Source organism: Fundulus heteroclitus, chromosome 15 (assembly GCF_011125445.2).
Source record: "Fundulus heteroclitus isolate FHET01 chromosome 15, MU-UCD_Fhet_4.1, whole genome shotgun sequence".
NCBI lineage: Eukaryota > Metazoa > Chordata > Actinopteri > Cyprinodontiformes > Fundulidae > Fundulus > Fundulus heteroclitus.
The window spans coordinates 5258635-5282616 of NC_046375.1; the positions used below are offsets into that span (position 1 = coordinate 5258635).

Here is a 23982-nt window from a genome sequence, read left to right on the forward strand (position 1 = left end):
GACTGCCATGTGGTTTATGTTGCATTTCGTTGTGAGTGGGCAAGTGAAGCAAATGGCTTGTACAATGCAATAAATTAAAAAATTTGAAAACGCAATAGTTTCTTGACATTGTGTTAACATGTTTTATTCAACACCTGCATTGGCACTGAAAAAAAAATCTATAATTTTTTTTATCACAATTAGAGACCCCCTCACAGCTCTAAATAAGAGATTTCACTTTGCCCAAGTTTAAAATAAGGTTTATTTCCAGCACCGAGTAAACTGAGTGATACAAGATAATTACTTGTAGACATCTAAAATAACAAACCTACTGGGGGAGTTATTGATAAGATTCATCACATGCTACTTTCAGCGCAATCCTACAACTCAGCGGGCTCTTAAAACATAAATTGTGTGTTAATTTGTGACAATAATTAATGTGTTCCCCATTTAAATGAAAGTAACATTAATTTCACGAATATATATATATATATATATATATATATATATATATATATATATATATATATATATATATATATATATATATTCCTTGGGCATCTATCTCCCGCCTTTTTCACGCCTATAGAAACTGCCTTGCTCATAAGCACTCAAATCTACCACAGAAACGGCACGTCGCCGGAGAGCTTCATCCGAATCTGTTGCTAGAGCAACGGTCTCCCTCTATCCCATCTTTTACCCAGCGGTTTGCCCATTAATCCTTTGTCGCCCATTCACGGTCCTATCGCGAGAGCACACGGTGCCTGCGATAGGGAACACGGCGCCGCTGATGCGTATCGCGAGACTGCGAGAGAAGTAAGGGGGAGAGGCGGTGACCTCATGGTCGTGGCGAGGCGGAGCGAACCGCTGCAACTTTGGATGAAGTTCTGATTTGAACAAACCGAGAGGCGGTCGGCGTAGAGCACGGAGCGGCAGATAAGGAGGTGCAGAATCCCCCCCCCCCCACCCACCAACCCCAGGATTTCTGCTCTTCTTTCAAATATATCAGCCATTGCAGACACGGCTTATTCATCCCAGTAATTGACCAGCGAGAGCGGCGTTCTTTTTTTCTCTCTCTCTCCCTCTGAAGGAGGCAGACAAGGTGGGAATGAATAAAGGTAAGCAACGTTCACGGCTCCGTCGGTCTTCACACTTGACACACACACACAGACTCGAAAAGCCTCCTGTTGTCGGCACATCTTGCGCATTTGGAGTCGCTTCGCGTGTCGTTTTGACTCGGCAGACAAAACTAAAGAGAAAAGTTTAGCCGAGGGTCAGGTAACTCCTCTTCCCTGTGGTCGGACATGTTTTAGCCAACGTGGGAATCAGCTGAATTTCTCACAGTAACGGTCTCAGTTATGCGGTTAGATGAAGCTTTGTCCCCCCCCCCCACACCCCCCGTCTCTCTCTCTTTCTTTCTGTCCCCTTCATGGTGCATCACCGGAACGCGCAACAGAGCCGAAAAAACGAAGACGGTTCATCCCGGCTCTTTAAAGGAACAGGAAGTGTTGGAGGGGGGGAGACGGGTAAAGATAATGATAATTGCTTGTTTAAGTCATTCCGTGACTGCGTCGTAATTGGCGACGGAAGACCGCAGCCTCTGCCGTGGGTTTCCTGTCTCGCTCATCGTCTCTCTCTCTCTTTCTTTCTTTCTTTCTTTTTTGTGTGTGTCTCTTTTTCTTCCTTGGACTTTTGACAAACGCTTGTGCAAAAGGTGCTTCCAGGGGTGTTGCAGGTTGTTGCCGAGGTTGCAAGAGTCCTGCAAGGAAGGATAAACGTGGAGTTGTCGCAGGGACATTTACGTTGCGCTTCCTTCCTGGAAAGTGTAATTAATCGTGCATAATCTGTCTCCCTTTTTCAAAGAACCACCGCCGGCCGTGGAGATTTTGCGTGAAAAAATGAAGCGTCAAGACCCCCCCCCCCCCCATATCATTAATCAAAATGGCGGTCTGTTTAGACAGGTTTTTGAAGAGTGGTATAGTTAAGGCTGCTCTGGAGGGTCTGGGGTAAATGCTTTGGTGATGCAGTGATTTAATAGAAATGTGTTTTTTTTTTTTTTTTATTTGCAGAAGTTTTCCTTTCTGTCTGACCTGCTGGCATCCTGGGAGGAATGCACATTGTAAAATTGACCCCCAGCTCTTTTGTTATTATTGCCCAGTCCACCTGTGGAGCCTTCCCTCAGGCTGCCAGCTCCTGCCCTCCAGGGGGGCCCGGCATGCACAGCAGAAGCCATCAGATTGTCTTAAATGAGCATGTCAAAAAAAAAAAAAAAAAAAGAGGACATCTCTGTCCTGTGAGTAAGTGGACATGGGCTCATTTTCAACGCAGCTTTTGGCATTATCTAAGTTTTTTTTTTTTTTTTTTTTTGTCCAGGAATGCATTTGACGTTCCTCTACAAACTTTTCAGCGTTTTTTTTTTTGCCGTCGAACGGCTCGCTCCATCAGCTCCAAGCCGACCCCCGCGGGCCGCGTCGCATTTCCAACACTAAGTAGGCCGCTGAAATTGCTTGTGTAGGTGGAGGCGCGCATGTTCCGTCACCCGTGGAGCTGGCGAAGAAAGGAGGAGGTGGGAAAAAGAAAAAAAGTATCAGGGCTTGTGACGGACGGCTAGGGGATTATTTAAAGGCCCGATGATGTAGACTATCAGAACGTCTGGTGGACATGGCCAAAAGGTTTGATCCAAAAAAGCTTCGGGACCTGGACCCTGGGTCCAGGGCCGTGGTTGTTTCTTATAAACCCAAATCATTCAGCTAGCTTTCAGCTGCAGTAGGCTCTCTGGTTGCTGTCTGGGGGAGAAAAGGCGTTGCATGCGGAGAATGGTCCAAATGGGTCTTCAGGAACAGGAGGACCTTTTTCAATAAGGCAGCTCTCCGGCTGAAGCTTTTCTTACACTCGTGCGTTGCATCACTAACAGTGGCTGGTAATGGGGCTTCACCTGTTTATGACCTCCCACGCGCTTACTGTTTTAGTTCTGTTGCTCCTGCCTCCATCTGTACCACCTACGATCCCTCCCTCCCCTTTTCTATCTCTGCCAGTGTCTTTTTTTTTTTTTTTCCTCAAGTCTCACTTTCTTCCTGTTACGGAAGACGTTCTCATCGTTTCTACCCGCAGCTCTCACCTTATTTCACCCCCTATTTCTCTCCATTTCAGAAATTTGCTCATGAGTTGTTGTTGTTTTTTTTTTTTGTGTGGATATAACACATAAACCTTTGAACGTCCCACTCGTTCTCTTTATTCCCCCTTGTGTTGCTAGGAAATAGAATAGGAATTTCTGCTTGTTGCAAAGAAGACCTTACGTTGAAGTTCTTGTTTAGAGACTCTGGTGGTCAGCCAGACTGACAGCACGGCGCGTCAGTCTGGAAAGGAGCTGCTAGAGCCTGATTTCAAAGGCGGGACTTACAGGGTCAGAATAACTACGCATGTGGCGCAAAAAAAGTCAAGTTTGTTTTTTCAATTAGTAGTGTGTGCCATTGAGCCAACTCTCCGGTGAACAATTTTTTGCTGAAAAAAATAAATAAATCAGAGGATACATGGCGTCCTCACATGTACCGTCCTAATCTTCCAAGGCCCCGAGCATCAAAAACCTACGTATGTATCTTGACTGTTATGGTAGCAGACAAGTGCTGCTGCATTGTGGGTAATGCTGCTGCAGGGACCGACGCATCGTAAAGTCCCGCCGGAGGGAATGGAGTCTTAACAGACTGTGTTGGGCTCTGTGTAATTCAGTCTGGCTAGCCAGGCTAGCGGTTTTCTTGGGCAGTACCAATTTCATGTTTTCTGGGCTCTGACCCGACGTTTCCGATTTTTTAATTTATTTATTTTTTCAAAGAGTACCGCATATTACCGTATTTTTCGGGCCACAAGGTGCACCGGATTATAAAGCACATTAAATATTATTCCCAAGTGTGTAATATCACTCCGCCCCTCCGTGTACACAGCTCTCTCCTGAGAGGGAGAGCTACCCGTCTCTGTTGGTAGGACAGAGCAGCTGGAATACACTGCCCTGATTCTAACATAAGGCCAAAATAAACTTCACTTTTATATTGAATTAACTTACTAGGTTTATTGTTGCTAGTGCGTACTCAGACGCAGGCTGCCTTACATAAGATAAGATAAGATAGGGCTATTGATCTCACAGTGGAGAAATTTATTTGTCGCACATCGGCTTAATAAACAAAAAGAAAGGTGCCAAAAGGAGGAAAGGTGCATAAGGTATACAGTATACAGTGTGTCCACATATGTACAGTGTATCAAAATATAAATAAAATAAAAAGTACAAGGGAAATAAAGCAGATATTTAGGGTGACTTATGTACGCTCAGGTGACTTGTATACAAATGGAATGACGTTTTACATTAAGGTAAGAGCAAGAGTGAGGTAGTGAGATATCTATACAGCTGAAGTCGCTTTTTAAACAGGATTATTTAACAGTATTATTGCACATGAATGCACTTCTAGTTTAGACATTACAGTCAGGCAGTCTTGTAGACATCTCAGGGGTCCTATCAGGTAGCGACACAGTGTACCGTAATGCTCCGAATATCCATTGAGTGGAGCGGCTTCGTTGCTAACCAAAGTTATACGTACACATTTTAACAGATTTTTGAGCGCACTGTACCACATAAAATCTGTCAGTAAGCACAACAGTAATTGCATGAAAGGCACACCATCAATTTTTAAGAAAATTTAAAGATTTTGAGTACGCCTTATAGTCCAAAAAATACGGTACAAGACAAAAGCTCTTTGACAGAGTAAAAAAATGATTGCAGTCTTTTATTTATATATGCATTAACCCTGCTTCTAACTTTAATGAGATATAAAAAAAATAAATCAAAGTCAATAGTTCCTTGGTACTCGACGTTGAGTGATGCATTTATACACTGATGGAGGGTGGAACTTCTTAGATTTAATGTGTTTAATGTATTGGGAAAAAAAACCCCAACAACATTAGATTTGACCTGTTGAGTACCAATAAGAGTCCGTCTGATTCCAATATCCGGCGATCTATTGGTACGTCCGTGTTCTCGTTGATGGACAGTTTGTAGGAATGGTAGAGAACGCAGTGTTGCTCAACCACAGAGGCAATCATTTTTCTATTGCCAAATGGGTGGTCTGTTTTATTAAAGCAGTATTCTGATGATGGTTGCACAAACTTCGACATAAAGACAGACAGTAGAAACAGTCATACGCCAACATCTAATATAATCTGCGAGGCTGACACATTAACTGGCCTGGCACTGCATGAATATCGGTATAGAAAAAGGAAAACATATCGTTTATCCAGCCATCAGTATTGCAACGACAAGCTAACAGGCTATTAGTGTTCACTTGCACATACAAGCCTCGTTGGTCGGCTTGCAAGTTCCCGAATTATTGTGAAATATTTCAAACAGTAAACCAAAAGGGGCTTTATATAAAGACATGGATGTGACGTTGGTAGAATGGCTGGATGCGTGTGCTCTTTTGAAGTGCGAGCCAGCATGTCGTTTTCTCATAGCAAACGGCCCTTGCAGTGTTTTCTCTCATATGTGCAACTGCATATCTCTTTGATCCATAGTGTTTTGCAAAGGATGGCACTGAAGCCCCGTTGGGGCTTTGACAGGGCCTTTCATTGCTGTTAAAAAAGGAGAAAGTGGGCACAAGGGTAAGCACTTACTTGTGTCCAATTCACCTAAAATGTGAGTGAACAAAAGCCAAATGTATCTTTTTCCATTTTTCTGTTTGCCTAGTGAAATGACTACTTGATTACCCATGTTAGTGGATTAAAGTGCATTGAAGTGAGGGATTATAAAACGTCTGCCTGTTTCAGCTGTGATGGATTAAAAAGAAAAAAAAACGAAAAAAAAAAACCGTTGAGAACATCATGAAACAATGACTGGCAGGCTAATGCATCCAGAAGGAAGCAGGGAAAATATTGTACAGATGGAGAGACCTGAGAGAACAAGCGTAGCCTACATGTACAGCGAAACTGTGCTTTCATATTTATTTATTACAAGTGGGACTGGACAGTTAAGTTTGGACACCAATGTCACGCTATAATCTAATAAAATATAGAAAAATGGCTGTGTTCATGTCAGCTGTAGGTTAATCAGACGCCAACCTTTCCCTCTCACCTTTGCTGTGATGTTGGCCATTATGTTAATTTCTTTTTTACTGGATTTTCGCTCCAAAACGTGTGTTTCAGACAGACCTATAGTTTGATAATAGTCTTTACAGTGAGTTTATTGTGGGAATCTAACCTTGGATTAGTGCTGGATTTTAAAAGCAGGTGTTTCAGGTTCTCATCTGAATGACTGAGGGCTGATTATTTTATATATTTTTTAAAATAATTAAGATCTTCTAAAGACCATGACAAGCATTTTCAGAATATCTGCAACATGTTGAATGTCTCGCATGAAAAGTCACGGCTGGAGGCCGATTTGTGCATTTAAATGATTTTCTGGCACCTATTGTTTTCTCGGGATCTCCTCGACTCCTCTCTGACTCGGCTATGACTTTGGAACAACGCAGCAGAGCACAAGAACTGTAAACCGTAACTTCTAGCAAGCTAGGGAGCGTTTCTGAAATTCCTACCAACTGTCTTGCCATCTGTTTCCAAGTAGAGAGAGAGCGCTTCAGATTTCTGTCAGGCTGTATGACTAAAAGGATGTTGCTACTGTTGGCTGCGTGTGCTGGTATTTGTGAAAGAAGTGCTATCCTCACCCAGTTGGGCTTGTTAATTGCTAATGGCTCTATAAAAGAGCTGGGAATGATTGGGGCTTTTTTTTCAACACACCACCATTCGTACAGATGGGTCTTATCAGCAGCAATATTTGCTATTACTCTATGTTAGCACTTTGATATATATATATAGATATATATATATATATATATATATATATATATATATATAGATATATATATATATATATATATATATAGAGAGAGAGAGAGATAGATATATAGATAGATATATAGATATAGGGGGGAGAGAGAGAGAGAGGTGGGAGAGAGATCTAGAGAGAGAGAGAGAGAGAGAGAGAGAGAGAGAGAGAGAGAGAGAGAGAGAGAGAGGGAGAGAGATCTAGAGAGATAGAGAGAGAGAGAGGGAGAGAGAGAGTCTCTCTCTCTCTCTCTCTCTAGAGAGAGATCTAGAGAGAGCTCTCTCTCTCTGGAGATATCTCTCTCTCTCTCTCTCTCTCTCTGTCTCTCTCTCTCTCTCTCTCTCTCTCTCTATCTATATATATATATATATATATGGTATATATATAGATATATATATATATATATATATATATATATATATATATATATATATATATATATATATATGTATATGTGTATATATATATATGTGTATATATATATATATATATGATGAATTTATTCATCATATATATGTATATGATGAATTTATTCAGATTTGATTTAGATCAAACCTTGAACATTAGTAGAGACTTGGCGGCCATGATGCTGATTCTAGTATCAGACACTGTTTTCCCACCATAGTAAGCCGTTTCATAGTGCTATTGTACAGCTGTTTATTTATTTTATGCAAAAATGAGTCAGTGTTATCGTTTATGCATTTTTATTGTCTGATTTTAAACTACTTTGTCTTGTAACGTGTTTTGATGAGATGTGTTTTGATGAGGATTTCAGTTTGTAAGAGTTTTTTTTATCTTTTTATTTGCAGGAACCGAAAATTTATGAATAAAACCAGACTTATTTGTAATTCAGGCTTATTATTAATTCACGCTCCATGGGTAGAGTACTTGCAATTGGAAGGTTGTGGGTTCGATTCTAGCTGCCCACATGTTGAGCATGACTAGCTTCCCCCTATCACATGATCTGCGTATTGGTGTATATAATGTGTTGCTAGCTATGTTTACTAGGGCTGGATGATATAGAAAGAAACGATATGGAAAAAAGCTTATTGATAAAATAGTAATATTTATCGATAGTTATCAACAAATTCAAACATGCATTTTAAGTGCAGTGTAGCCCTGGCCGTTTTATGCTGTTTCTTAGTTACTTATTTTTAGATACAGAACACACAAACACTGAATTCAAACTAAATCCTTTATTCAATTATTTACCAAAACTGCAAGTTTTTAAAAACAGAACATGTGCTCTCTGAACTTTTTAAAGGGGGCGGAGCTTGGTTCCTGGGTCTGCGTTTTGATTGGGTGGGAGGATGTAATGGCTCTAATATTAACCTACATGGCTAGAATGCTAAAGTAATGAAAACTGTTTTTTTTATTGAACTTTTTATGGACCCTTTTTTTTTCTATCAGCGATATAGGTCTATCGATCGATACATATCGTTATTGAATTATTGTCCAGCCCTAATGTTTACATACACACAATTTTACCATTGGAAGGAAATGTATTCAGATTAAAAAACAAAAAATAATCAGATTGTACCGTTTTGTATGGGTACACAATCAGTTAATCCGATTAATCATGATGTTTGTGGATGTGCACCTGGCTTTATTACGAATAGATCCACTCTGAAATGCAAATTTCCCTTAAATAAAGAAGTAATTCTGTCTTTGCTGAGCTACAAAAAATAGCAACGAGTTTGTCTTCCAAGCGCCCAGGCTGGACTTGCACCAGGTTCTTATTACAGTTTAAACGCAGCTGAATAAATAATAATTTTGACCTCTTTTAATGTTTCAAATAGGTTGTATGGGAAATGCAGCTAGTTTTGCTCCCCCAGATATTTCCGGCACTCAACGCACACATGGACTCAGGTCAGCTTCAGAATAACTTAATCCTGACCACCTCTCTCATTCGGAATACAGTTTAATTCAGATTGAGCTTAATCCGATCAGGATATTCCCACTGGCGTGTTTACGTGACACTTTTTTGTTCCGATCGGCCCTTTATTCCGATTACTATTGGCCATGTAAACGTAGCTAGTGAGCGCCTTTGTGTGAATGTGGCTATAGTGTAAAGCTCTTTGAGTGGTCAGCATGAGTAGGAGAGTAATATATAAATTCAGTCCATTTACCATTTACAAAGGGCATGTTAAAAGAAGGCAGTGATGAAAGGCTTTCCCAGAGAATATACATGTCTGAGGTGATGACTTTAGTATCTAATGACGGTTATCACTGTTTTTTAACCTACACTCCAGCTTTTTGCTTGATACCCTGAATGTCTCCTCAGGCCACTGTACTACTTTATATATTGATGATGGGTGGCTTCTGCTAAAGTTAGCTCTCATAGTTTGTTGTTAATTTTTTAAGGAGAGAACCCACTTAAAACTAGCCCATCCTCCGCAGACAAACTGAACAAAAGTGCATTAATCTCCAGGAAATATCGCGGCGTGCTTACACCTCGGTTGCTGGATCTGGAGAACATACCGTAACTTCTTTCCGTGGGAAAAACCCGTTTCTCCAGCTGGCGCCCTAAGCACCCGAGGAGGACATCACACCCGGGCTTCGAGATGAAAATACGGGGAGCCGGACCAGGAAAATGTGGCAGCTGACTTCAGCAGTTTGTTCACTGAGCGGCGGAGGGGACAAGGAGCGAGCACGGCAGCTGCCACGGACATGAAGGGGAGCGGCAGGGGGGAAAGCATCCTTTAAAATGGCCCCCGGGCTGCCATGAAGTCTTATCTGATTTCATGTGAAATACTACAACATGAGAGGGGGGGGAAAAAAGTCCAACTAAAACAAACCAGCAGAGAATCCAGCCTTTCTTCAGTCGTCATACCACACTGCAGACGTTTTGTGCTCCAGATCTGCACCATGGAGGTTTTAGCTTGGTCCCCAGCCTTCAAACAGATTGATTCCATATCTAGTAATTGACATTGTCATTAATTTCAGTTGTAACCCTCGAGTTCTCCTTCCTGGCTGTTCTCCCCGCCTCGCCGAGTCCCAACAACCCAAACAGATTGTGGCTAGTTGAGGTTTGTGGTGATGTCGCTTGGGGAGGATTAGATGACTGGATCAGAGATTTTTTTTTTTTTCCCAGGAGTGTGGGTTGTTGCGTTATACATCTGTCAAAACAAAAACTGTCTGCTGCTGGTTCACCAGCCGAGGGCAATGTTGAAGTAAACTTTCAGATTTAATTACACTTGTAAGCATATAGTTTTCCTGTAATCGCAACAGGAAATCATCCCCACCCTGAATACACACACGTGCCTAAATTCCCACATCTCCTTTGTGCTTGATGAAACGTCAACTGGATTTATTTATTTTTCGTCTCTTGAAAAAAAAGCTTTTGTCAAACACGTTTGATTATCTTGCAAACATGCTTTCAAATTTCGTTTGTCTGATGTTTTGTGTATGCATCAATAAGAAGTTAGATTTTTTTTTTTTGTTAACTTTAAAAAAAGAGTCCTTTTTATATAAACTAATTTGTCCAGGAATGCCCAGTAAACGCTCCAGATGTATTCTTTTGTGGACCTAAATCGTGTCTACTCTGCACGTTACCAGATCGCATGTGGCAGGTGTTAATTTCAGAACGCCCGGTGGAAAAACAGGGCTGGATGCATACTGAAGGGATCTTTTTGTGAGCAGATCATCAGTCAGGAACAAGAAGGCCTAATAATTGAAGACATCTTGCTCGGCTTTGTCAGTTCCAAGGAGGTCCTGCTTTGTGCCACGGCTCGTGAAAAGCATAAATCCCGTTTGATTTACTGAGAGCTGTTGAGCTTCTGGCTGAACCCTCATCAGTCTTCCTGCTTAGCAGATCCAGGACGTCTTTTACGGCTCTTGCATTCCAGGCTGCAGTAATCAAACCATTATTATACCGGTCAAAATCCGTCAGCCTTCTTGAGGTGAAAATTTTAAATTTTAAACTAATTATTAAACTAAAAATGTCCATGAATAATCTCTGTGTGAAGGAGGAGGGATTCTTGTTTTTAAAATGTTGGTTAAACCTTCCTTGACCTCAAGTGATAATGGTTTGTCTCTGTGGCAAAAGAGGAAGTAAAGATTTTATTCAGAGGCATATTCATTTTTTAAATTTTAAGCCATTTAGGATCCAACTCTTAAGGCAAAAATGAAAACAACCAACGATCCCTGTGGGTAAGAGATTTCTAACAAAGCGTTTCTGACTTTTAAAGGATTATAGTTCAGTTTTAGAGAGTTAAAGGCTATGAAATGATCATAAGATTATGGCTGGAAAATTGGGTTTTTAATCCTGCCCACAGCTAGCCTTAACTCTCAAATCAGCATTCCCCTGGACACTTGTTACATGGTTTTGAATTGAAGAAATTAATTTAAAAGGAACAAATATAGTATTGTATGAAAACACAATATAACTTAATGCTGGGTTCACACCAGGATTTCTTCTTCTTCAGCCTAACGTCGCACTGGTTCCAGGGTCCTCACCAGGACGTTTTTCAGGGTAACAATGGACCCCGGTTGTGGGGGATGTTTCGCCGCTTCAGCATGCATTCATGCAGCAGACCGTTGGGTAGTGCAGCTCGAAGGGGGAGCCCAGACCGAGCCCCATCAAGCTAATAACAGCTAGCGTTAGCTTTAGTTGTCCAGGAGGTTTACACCTACGCTGATGTACGTTCAAGAGCGTTACGCACCTTCTCAAGCATCTGTGTCATACTGTTAGCTTAGCACGTAAAATGAGCCCAATGGTCAAATTTCAGCGTCATTTTTAACAACTATCAGTGTGACGGCCCATTACGCTGAAACACACTGCCTAGAACCCTGGGATTGTTGTTTCGTTTCGTCTGTATTTATTTATTCAGGAGCATCGCAGAAACGGGAGTGACCTTTTCATGTTGCTCAATCAGTCGTGTCGCGCTGTTAGCTTAGCATGTAGCATCGTTTAGCATTTCGTTTTATTTGTCTGCCTGGGAGAGTTTCTTGCTTTTAAGTTCATCTGGGATATAAAGAGGAGAGGAGGAGTGTCTGTGCGCTGCTGCCGGAAGAAGTGCGACAATCTGGGCCGATGTGCATGGGTCTGTGGGGGGAACCCTGCAGAAAGGGAACCCAGATGTGCGCCAAAGAGCCGTTACGCTGATTGAAAGTTAGTGTAATGGCCTAATTACTAACAAGCTGGCGAGAACCCTGGAATGTACTGAAATAAACTGGTTCAGTATAACATACAGGATTGACCTTGGAGAACAAATGACTTCTGCAGTGGTTTTTGATAACAACCTGTCCATTTTAATCTGTTTTATCCTCCTTTTCTGAGTGTCGCTGAAATGCGTTAGGCAATAGTCTATAAATACTGTCGATGCACGCTGAGTTACGGCTTTTTCTGGGGCTTTCTTTTGAATAGTACCGCTTTAGTGTATTTTTTTGCTCCTCTTAGTAGACAATTGTGATATGTATCTGCAGGTTTGTAGTGGAATCTGCCCGTGAGTTATTTTCATGCTGCATTGAAGGAGCTCTCCTTGTTGTTCCCAGTATCGTTAAACTGCAGCCAGAGGCTTTGTTTTCCTGTGTTTCTTTAAAGGACAACCTAACACGCTCACCCTCCACTCATGGCTCCACCCACCTGCCCCCTCTCTCTCTGTCATAATGTGGTACCGCGCGCAAGCTATTTTTAGAAACACAACGTCACGATGACGTCACGTCACGTGGTACGCAGTGGGGCAAACTCCTGAAAATCCGCGGCTGCTTTGCTTTAAAAGAGACATGCGTTAGCCTTGGTTTTACTCGGTAAACGACTGCTTTTTCCAAATCTAAGACCATGGTTTTTAAACATTGTTGCTATGGAACGTGCAACAGCGACTCGAGGTACGCTGATCGGCCGCATATGAAGGATGTTTTCTTCAAGACTGCCAAGGAGAAATGTGTGTGCTTGGAACACCGGGGCGGTCGGCCTACACAACAGTTCAACCCGGAAAAAGTTACCAAATTCAAGTACATATGTAGCAAGCATTTTGTCGGAGGAAAGGGCACAACCGAAGAACATCCTGACCCAATTCCAGCGACATCAAGTCAAGGTAAGAGTATTTTGGTGGCCGACATGTTAATAAAGTAGCGCCTGCTACCATGACAGCATATAGGCTATCATGGTAGCAGGCGCTAACATGATAGCCTGCTACCAGGCTAGACTACTCAAAAACATTTCAAATAAGACAAACATTAAACATATACCCATTCCTGGACGGTGATTGCAAACAACAACAAAAAAAACGGCCGACGCTGCCATGATCGCCGCGCAGGAAAAAAAAACAAAGCTTACCGTTCATCATCTCGGCCAGTTTTCCAGTCTTTTTAAGCCATCGAACCTCAAGCCATCGTTTGAGCTGAAGGTTGGTGTGTTCTTCAACAGTGCGACCAGTAAACCGTGCGCCTGGGACATCGTCTTGGGAAAGTTTAACGGCTGTAAAGTCGGTCATATCTGTTATCCGTGCGTTCTCTCCTGTATGCGTTCTCTCCTGTATGCCCTACCTAAGCGGCAAAAGGGGCGTTGCTCTTGAGACGGTGACGTCACGTGCGCGGTACCGCGTTGGTATGATCCTCACGTGATTGGCCAACGTGTTGACCATTCAAAATAAGTTCTAGCAAGAGGAGCTGAGCACTGAGCAGAAGCGCCGCGCTGGGAGCTAATCTTCGGCAGCAAGAAGCTCTGTCGTCTCCCTGCTCAGTTTTCTTTTCTTTGGAGTTTTAAAGTGTCCCCACACTTTAAAACTGTAGGTTTCTTTCTCTGCGCTGCTTTTTTGCTACTTTATTTTTGGAAAACGCGTTTTTGTTGCAAGGTAGACCCCATGAATGGATCTGAAACAGATGTAATGTAATAAAATTTAAATTGAATCAAGTTACGCTCAAAAATATTCTAAAGTCTGGCAGATCTAGATTTAAAGAGATTTTCGTTAAATCAAGAAGTAGGAAGGAAGAGAGGCAGATAGCCTTAATAATTTAACCATGTATAAATTTACATGCCAGAGGCAGATTGAGAGAAACTAAAGATGGCTGCTCATATAAAGCTGCTGTAATCTGATACTAATTGAAAGCTAAGGGCCCCCTTAAAGTATATTGCTATGAAGTCTGTTAGAATTGTTTTGCCTTTTCTTGTTTTTATATTTCCAAACTTCACTTTTTCTATTTTAACCTTACTTATTAACCCCAAAAAAGGGTTTATTAGGCAGTGAAAAAAAGCCAAAGAGTTCATCTTTCACAACTATAACAAATTGCTGTGGTTCAGCTGAACATTGAGTGTGGTTGCAAGGTATTCAAAAGTAATGAATCCTCATTTTTGTAAAAAGAAAAAGAAGAAAATAATAAATAAAAGTTTAATACAAAGTGTTAGGGCCCTGTGCCGCATGAGCGGGGCTGCAGGTAGTTGTCCGCTCTCTGCCTCCTGACGAGTGTGTGGTGCCCTGCTGCCCGACCTTCTCTTCTCTCATTAGGCTCCTTCGAGTTGATTAATGGACATTTAGTCTATGCCAGTCATAACAAAAGAATCTCAGGAATTTCAAATTTTAAAAAAAGAAGAAAATCTCTCCTGTGTAAAACAAAAAATGCCTTTGAGTCTTTTTGTGTTCAACTTTCAGGCGTCCAGGGTGCTGACAAAATACACAAAAAAGTTGTTCAAGTATTGTTCAACTATTCTCTGTCTGATACACTTACAAAAATTCAGAGAATTTGAAAAATTAAAATGGTAATGTTGTGATATATACAGATGAATGTGAAAAGGATTGGCGCGTTGTTGGGTGGTAAATGGGTTTTAGGTTGCTTGCAGGTGATGGAAACAGAAACTAAAACAGGACAAAAGGCCAGAATTATCAGTCAAGCTCACTGTATGATGTACTGTGTCTGCTGTGACCCTTCAGCTATCTTTCCAAGAAACAGAGCATTTTGTCTTATAAGGAAATAGCCTTGGATGCTATAGTTAAGTTTCAAATTCCAGGGCTTTATAAAGTGCAAATGTTTTGTTACATGGTGTCATCCGTTGACTAGATTAATTTTTATCACTCTTTATCTGAGCCCCAGGTCTACGTTCACACACAGAGGAATGTGTGACGCCATTGTGTGTACACAATAGGGATGACCTCATCGTTTTCATCATTTTTTTTTTACCAGCATGTTGAAAAAGGATGTAATCTGTATGCCCCACTTCCCACCCCTCTCCTTCTTATAGGGGATATGCGAGTGTCCCTGTCCTGATTGCAGAGTTGTGTATTTACTTCCTGGTTTAGAAGGTTTCTTAGAAATATTTACTCAAGGATGAACTAGTTAATTATTATTGGAGCAAGCAGGATAGGAAGTGTTGGGCTTCAAAGGCATGAGGCATGCTGCAGCAGAGAAACACCCTCCACCGGGCTTTGTTCCTGCTGTCCTAACCGTGGTGACCTTTGAGTAGGTGAGAGCGTGAACGTTTGCTTTGATTGTAGAAACCTAAATCCTTCATTAGAATGTCAACACAGGCAAAATCAAAGGGCAGCCCGATTGGATAGCCGGGGTCTTGAGAACGCTCGAAACAAGGGGCTCCATCCGAGTACCCTTAACAATAGCTCCTAGCTCCTGTTCCTTGACCTTTCACGGGGTCAACAGTAAGAACTCTATCGTGGGGAGGAAAGTGCACACTCTCTGCTCTCTTTATGTTGATTTCCATGAGGGGGCTGTGCTGATATGTCGTGCAAAGGATTGTGGGATACCTTAAGGCTTCTTAGCGCCGGTAAGGGATGTTGCAGGGTTCCTATGCAAAACTAGCCGCGAGAGCGAGCATACAGGCTACTTTTCCTGCCTCCTTCCTTACTGACTGCACCATTCAGACAGCACTTATCATGGCGACCGATGACGCACTTCCGCTTAGGCTGATGAGTCCTTGCTCTATGAGGGTATTCGGATTGAGCCAATGTCTGATAGTAGAATGGGCACCTCCGCCAGGTCTCTGCTAATGTTCACCACGGTTTGATCTAAATCAAATCTGAACGAATGATTTAAAGTATCTACTTTTAGATGTTACCATAACTCAATTAGCTTATCATTAGCTTTCTTTTTTTTGGTCAATGCATATGCTGAGTGTTAAATGGCAGGAACATGCACTAATTAAGCTGATGTGTCTTTATAGCAGTTCATTTTGCAGAACCTTAACTGGAAGTGCAAAGTAGAATGTTTGTCTGTTATTATTGGTAAATATAGAATTACTGTCAGTTGCAATAAATCAACATTTTATTCACTCATCTCATCTTTCATTGGGATGTATCAAATATTTAGTATCTTGAGCAGCACACATGGCAGTGACTCTATCCATCAAGTTGAATATGACATTGGCATGCAAAACATGAATTCCTGACACTTGGACTACACTACAAACAGGTCTTTGCAGCATTAGAGTGGATGTTTTTTTTTTTTTTTTCAGGACGTTTCTTGAAATTGGTGTATTTATCCTTGATTTGAGCAGGTAAATAAGATGATCTGCCAATGGAATGAGTATTTGACCGATAAAATAAGATAATTATTTTGAAATAAGATGATGGAGAGGAGTTGTTCCTATTTTAAATGCAAAAATGTTATTCCATTGTCAGGTCATCTAATTTACCTGCTCAAATCAAGCACAAATACACTCATTTCAAGAACGTTTTACTTATTTTTAGTTCCGTTTTTGCAGTGAACCGTCCAAGTCACTTTCTGAATAACTGTACAAGCCCGTGTTACCTTGCTCTTCCGCTCCTCAGGAGGATCGCATGAAAGAATCTCCCAAATCCACTCTGGTCTTATTTCTTTCTACTGAAGCCTTCCTCTTCTCATGAACTTGTAAGACAGTTTGCTTCTTGCGACTCTCATTTTCAACGTATGCAGTAAGAGCAGCGGAGCTACAATGAACGTCTGGACCCAAGGCTAGCAGGATACATAAACACTGGAAGTGCGCACGCGGCGCAAGCGGAAGCTAACAAGGAACGAGCACCGGCGTGTCACAATGATTGGCATGTAGGACAACCAATACATGAGGCAATCTCCCCGGAACAGCATCACCATGATGGATTACGATGGGTTCCTGTTTTATTCTGCTCCAATTGTCAGCTTCAGTCTGACTCTACCATAACATGGTTTATTATTATCCCCATAAGCCTCCAATAACTGTACAACCAAAAGGAGGGGTAAGAAGGGGGCACACTGGTTTGTTTTGTTGTTTCACTGTTTAGTGGGCGACTGAGCTGTCAACTGATTTTCCTACGTTCCTCCGAACATCGCTTCTCTGTTTGTATTGTCGATAAAGAGAGTCGCTTATGTTTTTCGGGCTGGACATGCTAGCAGAGTTTAAACGTCCAACATCAGATTATTGTTGCGGTAAGCGGCTGCAGGGAGTTATTGTAGCGATGCAGTCAGAAGAAGTGCCACAGTTTGGGCAAACGGGAATAAGTCAGTTTATGTTCATTTTGACACTGGAATATCTTTGATTAATTACATTTTTACTTTCGAATATAGTCAAGGTAGCAATTGTTTTGACAATCCTTGTCTGGAATAGATGTGCAACAAGTACTTGCTTACATTTATGACAGTCTAACAAACTTTTGGCCTTTTTAATCCTGCTGCATAAAAAAATAACCCCTAAAACTGTAGTTAAATTAAAGAAATGTTGCTGTTGGAAGAAGAATTCTGTTTAGGGGCTCTCCATGAGAAGCACGTGGCAACATTTTGTCATGATAATCCTCTAATCAGGAATCCATATTTTGTGTTGTTGCAACCTCTCAGATAATGTTTTTCTGTTGTTTTGTGTCTCCTTACCAGCTCGACCATCCTTTTTATTCTCACAACTGTGATTTTTGACCTGGTATTGTCGGAGATTACTCAGGACTTAATGAAATATTATAAGATTAGATATATATATATAGATATTATATAGATATAGTATATGAATAGATATAGATCTATATATATATATATAGACTATATATAGATATATTCTAATTATATATTATATATAATATTATAATTTTTTTTTTTTTTTTTTTTTGTTATTTTAAACTCAGAACCTCTCATATGCATGTGTACTAACAAGAAAAAATATCTTTGTTTTCCATTCAGGATATTGGACTGATATGACTGTAAATTACGTTTTTTTTTTTTTTTTTTTTTTCTTTCAATCTTTTGCACAGAAGTTTGAAGACATCCCATTGAACTCTAAGTACTTGTGATCAAGTTTGTGACCCTTAAAGATTGACACAAATACCGCTTATTCACCTGAAACGTCCAGTCTTGTCATCAGTTTTCTTTGTTGCAAAACATTCCTTCACATTTGAACTGGACAACAGCTTTGCCATCCTTTTTTATTTTTTTTTCTCAAAACGTGGCAGTGATTTCTAAAAAAGCTTCCCTCCGGTCGCACCTGCCTTCTATAGATCTCACCCCGTCATTATGAGTTGATCCATGTTACGTAATCACCCAGACTGAGCAGGCTGCTCTGCGCTATTGATGCCCAAAACCATCCGTTGGAGTAGATTTACCTCGTAGCGCTTTGATCCATTTCAGTGACAGCTTCCAGCTAATGCCTCTATCGGGTCTCATCAGCTGCGGAGCGAACTGCCTGATGAGTGGTTTGTGGATGTTGATGGTTTTCATTAGCTGGCTCATCAGAGAAGAGTTTTGTTGCCCTGGTGGTACTTTCTAATGACAGCAGACTTGTGTGGAAGGGAAAGCTGATTGATTGAGGTTGCACAGGGTGGTTTTTAATTAAATGACTGTTTAGTATGGAGGGTTAAAGGGGACACTAATAAATAAATAAATCATGAAATGTATAAATGTAAATATATCATTAAATAAATGTACCATGAAATAATCTAATGTAAAATGAAATGATCAAATGTAGAATGAAATAAATGCACAATTAAATCATTAAATGTACCATGAAAGAAATAAATGTGCCATGAAATGTGAAATAAAATAATGAAATGTAAAATGAAATAAATAAATGTACCATTAAAAGTTCCATTGAATGATTAAATGTACAGTTTCTTTATTTAATACATCATTAAACAATTAAATATACCATTAAATTATGAAATGTAAAATTAAATATTTAAATGTGCCATTAAATAATAAAATATGGCTTTTAAATTATGACACTAAATAATTAAATGACATTCCATTATTTTACTCTGTATTTTGCAGCAAAAATATTGACCTCCGAGTCAGTATTCAACTATGAAGATGGTTTTGTGTTGCTCAGTGTGAATCAGCCAATCAGGCGTCAGAGTCTCCCTAACCCCGCCCACTGAGTTTGATGGGCGAAGGTGACAGTTTAAATGATTTGACGAGTCTGCTGCGCGGCACCATGAAATAAATAGTGAAATAATTAAATCTATATTCAGATGAATTTATTTAACAAAAATTACATTTTATAATTTAAAAGGCATATTTAATTATATAATGGTGCACTTAAATATTGAATTTTACATTTCACAATTTATTGGTACATTTAATTGTTTAGTGATGTATTAAATAAAGAAATTGTACGTTTAATTGGTGTAACATTATATATTTTACATTTCATCTTTATTTTACCTTTAAATATTTCATGACACATTTTTTTATTTCATGGAACATTTTAATGATACATTTAAGGATTTAATGGGGCACTTAATGGTGCATTTATTTCATTCTACATTTCATTAATCCATTGTACATTTATTTATTTCATGGTATATTTACATCCATTCATTTATGATTTATTTACTCAATATTGTCCCCTTTAACCCTCCATAGACGGGAGCCCTTCAACATCTCTGCATGCACTTAATGATTTAAAAAAAAGGCCGAGGGTACAAAGAATCGTTGTTTTCCTTTTAATGGAGAAATGAATTGAGGTACCCAATATACTCAAGCTTTTCAAATTAAGTTTGTGCCTGTATTACAGATCATACCGATAGTTTTGAGAAGTCACTGTTAAAGCTATAATAGGCTCTTAGATGACTTGAATAGCGTGATTGTAGTTGGACATCACAGTCTGTTCCGGAGATGAGAAAAGTATCTAGAGGGTAGTAGCTCAAAGCACCGTTGCTTCCTGAAATGAGATTCAATAAGGAAATGTTGCCAGGCAACTGGTGCTCTTCCACTTTTGGGTACTATTGCTCGGTAACAAAATAGTTTTTTAGAAGAATGGCAGAATCAGTCTCAGACAGGATGATGGATACAATCATTTAATGAACTCATCAGTTGTTTAGCATTTAAAGCTGCATATGTAGTGCCCCATAATGAGACTTAATAACCTGTAAGTGTGGGAAGTAATGAGCCACTTTCCTGATCTTGCTTAACATGATTATTATTATTTTTCTTTTTTAGAGAGCGCTCTCTTGAAAATTGATGCTGGAGCATTAATTTTGAAGTTATTATTATTATTATTATTTTTATATTCTGCGCACATCCCCACGAGTTTCAGCCATTAGAACACACTTGTCTCTCAGCGCACCTATCCTTTCAGATAGCCAATGGTGCACAAGAGGGAGGTGGAGTAGGAGGAGAGAGATGGTGTGAACAAGGCCTGCGGGGGTGGTGCTGGGTTACATAATATCAGATGAACCCAGCTGCGTTGTGTTGTTTAGCCCATGGGTGAAGGAGTGCCAGCCAAGCTGACTGATGTGTCCACCTGTGCTCGTCGGAATATGATCTGGATTAGGGTATAGGTCAGCGAACGGGTTCACGTCAGCCAGACGGATCACGTGTAGTCAGCAAAGCGGGCAAAGCATGAAACCGCAGCACCGCCGTTCCCTCCTCCGGCACTCTGTTGCTATGGAGGCACAGTTGTTGTGTTGTCAGAAACCTTGGGGTTTAATGATAATGCAGGATTCCAACAACAGTAATTAGAAGCTGTTTTTCCTTTCCTTCTTTCTTTTTAACATAATAAATGGCGCTCTCAGTCCTGCGGCACATTCTTGTGCCCACAGCTTCATCTAAAGTGGAACAATCCGCCAACAAAAAATCTCTTTTTCTACTATTCAATAGAAAGGCATACATGCTGCTGGTGTTGCACACAATTTAACCTCATGGGTGGGGGCTTATCTGAAGACAAAACTATAATGAAATACTACGTCAGGGTTGTTGAGATGTCATTGAAATGCAATATACGTGATTATTAATTTATGAATGAATTCATTTTTATACATTGCCTGAATTCACACTGCATACATGTAACCAAAATATATCAAAAAGATGGTAATCAATGGCTCACACATTGAATGAGGTGAATAAGTGATTCAAGCCATGTGGTAGTCAAGTAATTATTTTAGTGCAACAGTTTCAGAGAAAAAAAAACTATTTACATTATATTTATATCCCGCTTTGTAATTCAAGTCGGGATCACCAGCAGTTTTGCGCGTGCCTTATACATTTGCAGTGTGAAAATGGAGCAGGTCTCCTCTCTGCTCTCTTTGCTCTGACAGCATGCAGGGCCTACTTCCCTCAGTGCCTGTGAGACAGCACTGAGGGAAGTAGGGAACTCTAACAGCCATGTATCCCCTGTGAAAGATTACTGCTTTCACGTGAAGTTACTAAATCACCAAAAAAAACAAAAAACAGAGAAAAGTCCAAAATATAGCGACAGAATCATTAAGTTGCTGGCAGTGGACTATCATCTCAAGAACAGCGGGCTGTAGCCACCAGTAGCTTCATACGCTAGCAGCTTCGCGGCGAGACAGACAAGAGCCAAAGGTGTTATTTTTTTTATAAATAAAGTAAATTTGAACATTTCATGATATATTTAAATGAATTTGAAGCTTGGGTTATGCATAGAATAAGTGCGTAAATGTATAGTATGCTCAAGATCATGCTTTACATTGTTTTAACTTCTTTTTTCAAATTCATTCTGAAGCTGTGGCAGATTTAATTTTGGTGTGGCGGTGCGCCATGATCAATTACATGTAAGCGGAAACCCTGTGAAATGATGCTGGACAGAAAGTTTGATTGCAGATCTTATTCTCCTTGTTTGCAACCAAGAAAGAGATAGAAAGATACACAAAGGCGCCTTTCTAAGATGGAATCATTACCAAGCAATATAGGTTCACCGTCTCTAAGGGAATGTATTTTACCATCTTAGAGAAACTGTGTTTTCCCGATGCAACGCCAACAGAGCTACGTTTTTTTTTTTTTTGGAGCAACTTTCTAATGAATACAAACTGCAGCCATTTAAAATGTAATTGCAGTGTTTGTTTTTTTTCTTTCTGCCAAATTAGTGTGTTGCTTATGTTGAGTCTTATGTTTTCAGATTGAAGTTAACTGATAGAGGATCTGTCAGAGAAGCCTCTGGAACTGCTGTGAAAGACTCAACAGGAACTCCCTTCCTTTGTCTTGCGTCCATTGACATTATCCCGACTGTAATCATCTTAAGTTCGCCTATAAAAAGGTTAGCGGGAATTTGTTGGAAAGCAGCAGGTGCTCTCCCATTTTGTGGTGCTAAACATTTCGTATTTTCCATCTGATACTAACTTCAAACACTCTTTTATCTTGAAAATAGTCAAACCCCGGGAACTAAAAAGGGCAGCTTTAATACCAAAAGAGCGGCAGCCACTATGGTTGTGTAGGAGGGTGAGAAAGGTGAAGCCCAAGAATATCCAGCCCTCGCACTTAATTGTTTTATTTGGCCAGGAAAAGCCCCTAATGCTGGTAGTCAAGCAACCGCCTGACCCTTTCTTTGGGTTCGAGCTCTGGGGCTCAGGGCACTGCTCAGAAACCATAGCAATAACCCTTTTATTCAAAGAGGCTTTCGCTTTGGGAGGTGCACAATATCACATCTGTCAAAGTGTCATGGGGCTTGCTGTCTGCAGCATTCATCCCACTGCCCTCTTCATCCTTTAAAAGTACCGTTTCTCCACGAACCCCTCCATACTCTTTCTCACGACCATTAAAGCATACACATGTCAATCTTCCTCAACATCTTTTGCTCAGATGGTTTATATAGCATTTTGCCACTCAGCTGGCAAGGGGGAATTCATTCTAGCATGGATTTATATTTGGCTATAGTGCAACTACTTATATACATGTGGGTATAACTGTTTTTTTTTTATTACACTTAAAGCATCCATTCTGTATAAATCACAAAACAATTGTTATGTTTTTAACAGAAACTTGGTTACATGAATTTAATGCGGGACCTATTCTGATAGAGTGGACGCCTCCAAACTATAATTTTCTTTGTGAGAGCAGACAGCAAAGGGATGATGGAGGACTGGCCACTCTGTTTATGGATTCACTAAAGTGTAAAAAGGTGTTTCTGGGAAATTTTAGTCTTTTGAATATAGACCGGCATGGACTATGCTCTTGAAAATTGACAGTCCTCCTAAGTCTAAATCAAACTTTTTAAATTATTTTAATTACCTTCTATCTGTGATATGTGCTGATTACGGATGTTTAATTGTTGTGGGAAACTTCGACGTTCATGTTGACCGCCTTGAAGAAGACGGGAACTATAGAACGGTGACACAGTTAGAAATTTTGGTTTGACTCAACATGTTCAACCGCCAACACACAAACGGGGACATATTTTAGACTTGATCCTCGCTAAGGGTCTAAACATTTCCCACGTCAGTGTAACAGATGTTGCCCTATCTGATCACTTTTTTTTAAATCTTTGAAAGCATCATTTCCAATGACTCAGTTAGCGAAAGAGGCGTTATAAGAAAACGCATCTTCTAGGACAATGCTAGTGAAGCCTTTAACCAGCATTACTCTTCTAATTCCACTTTGGTCTGTAACTAAGTAGATGAATTCGTAGATAACTTTCAGTCTGAAGTTTCAGACATCGTTGACTCCATTGCTCCAATTAAAGTGAAGGTTGTGGCAAGAAACAACACAGCTGGTGAAAGACTAGACTCCAGGTTCACTATGACGCCTATAAGGAAAGTCAAATATGACTTACAACTAGGGCTGGGCAATATGGCTTAGAACTAAAATCTCTGATTTTATTATACCAAATTGGATTAATACATTGTTTTTCCTCCTTTTTGTTTTGCAAAAAGAAATTAAAGAATTTATTTTAAAAAGTTGCTTTTATTTCAGACGTTTCTACTGGGAGTTGACATGAATTCAAAGTGCAACTAAATACACGCTCTGAAACATGCTTGTAAAATTAAGATGACAACCCTGCCTTATAAACAATGACATTATTA

General features: G+C 40.2%; 1 protein-coding gene across 3 annotated transcripts in view; it reads left to right on the forward strand.

Moving 5' to 3' along the window:
• Positions 1 to 805: 805 nt before the first annotated feature.
• Positions 806 to 23982, forward strand: part of sipa1l1 (signal-induced proliferation-associated 1 like 1) — a 104034-nt gene continuing 80857 nt past the window's right edge. For all 3 annotated transcript variants that reach the window (XM_012877322.3, XM_012877340.3, XM_021323899.2), the window contains exon 1: positions 806 to 1097. The gene's annotated coding sequence lies outside the window, so the exon portion shown is untranslated. The remainder of the gene's footprint in view (positions 1098 to 23982) is intronic.